At 35.7% G+C, this 1746-nt stretch overlaps 1 pseudogene; it reads right to left on the bottom strand.

Annotated features, from left to right (window-relative positions):
- Positions 1–290: 290 nt before the first annotated feature.
- LOC145288415 (U2 spliceosomal RNA) lies at positions 291–424 on the bottom strand (annotated as a pseudogene).
- Positions 425–1746: the final 1322 nt, after the last annotated feature.

The following is a 1746-nucleotide window of genomic DNA, read 5'->3' as shown; positions in this document are numbered from 1 at the left end:
TTTTGTATATTACCACGTGACCTGCTATCTCTTAAACTGGAGGGGGGGGATCCACTTGAATCCAACAAAACCAGTAATTTTTTTTTTCTATTATATATACATCATTTTCTATAAAATTAAGTGTAGACTTTATAATTAAAACAAAAAATGTTATTCATACTAAAAAAAAAAACGCTTAGTCATGTCACGTGACGTGACGTCAACATCCACTAATGGCGAACAATTGTACCTATTTACTATGCCTCCCCACGGGACAGAGTTAGACACCAGGGTCGTTTTTTAACGTGGAGAAAAGGTACAAAAATAAAAATTGTCTCAGTCGTGGAGGATTTCTCCTCCACCGAAAGAGAACAAGAAATAGAAGTGCAGCATCTGAAGAACAGATACTACACTTTGATCTTGACCAAAAGGCCAAGAATGCGAACAATTGTAAATAACAACTTTTTTCACAAAACCAACACCGTCTTTCTTTTTTTTCTCTCTCTTTCTCTCTCTCACCCACTTACTCTTCCCTCTCTCTCACCCTCTTTCTCTTGACGTCACACCACTGTTAAACTGTGGGGGGGGGGAACACATTCCCAGGGATTATCTCCTATAGATGCACATTTTATTAGAAATTCAGCTTTCAAAATATTAGACGATAATAAAAATATAAAACCAACACCCTCTTTCTCTTTTCTCTCTCTCTCACCAACTTACTCTTCTCTCTCTCTCACCCTCTTTCTCTTGACCTCCTACTACTGTTAAACTGTGTGTGTGGGGGGGTGAAGAGGCAGCTTGAAAACCAACAAAAACAGTGCACAGTTTCCCAAGCATTTGGGGTGGGAAGGGGGGGAAGAAGCCGAGCGCACAGTTTCGTGTGAGAGAGAGAGAACAATTCTCAACCTATATACTCAACAAATTTTTTATCTACAGATTTGAAAGTTTGTATATAGGGTATTCAGACATATGGAAATATATCTAGCATAATCTATCTATTATATCTATAAAAGTGAAAATGTGTGTGTGTGTGAGGTAGCCAGAGAGAGAGAGAGAGAGAGAGAGAGAGAGAGAGAGAGAGAGAGAGAGAGACAACAATTCTCAACCTATATATTCAATACATTTTTTATCTACAGATTTGAAAATTTGTATATAGGGTATTCAGACATATGGAAATATATCTAGCATAATCTATCTATTATATCTATAAAAGTGAAAATGTGTGTGTGTGTGTGTGTGTGTGCGTAAGAGAGAGAGAGAACAATTCTCAACCTATATACTCAACGTATTTTTATCTACGGATTTTAAACTTTGTATATAGGGTATTCAGACATATAGAAATATATCTAGCATAATCTATACATTATATCTATAAAAGTGAGAATGTGAGTGTGTGAGAGAGAGAGAACAATTCTCAACCTATATATTCAACAAATTTTTTACCTACAGATTTGAAAATTTGTATATTGGGTATTCAGACATATGGAAATATATCTAGCATAATCGATCTATTATATCTATAAAAGTCAGAATGTTTGCGTGTGGTTGTGTGTGTAAGGTTGCGAGAGAGAGAGAGAGAACAATTCTCAACCTATCTATTCAATAAATTTGTTATCTACAGATTTGACCATTTGTATATAGGGTATTCAGACATATGGAAATATATCCAGCATAATCTATCTATTATATCCATAAAAGTGAGAATGTGTGCGTGAGAGAGAGAGAGAGAGAGAGAGAGAGAGAGAGAGAGTAAGTACAATTCTCACC

The sequence above is a fragment of the Euprymna scolopes genome, chromosome 11 (genome assembly GCF_053919585.1).
Source record: "Euprymna scolopes isolate OS-2025 chromosome 11, ASM5391958v1, whole genome shotgun sequence".
Taxonomy (NCBI): Eukaryota; Metazoa; Mollusca; class Cephalopoda; order Sepiida; family Sepiolidae; genus Euprymna; species Euprymna scolopes.
The sequence above is the reverse complement of the archived record's forward strand: the minus strand, read 5'-3'. Positions and strand labels throughout refer to the sequence as shown.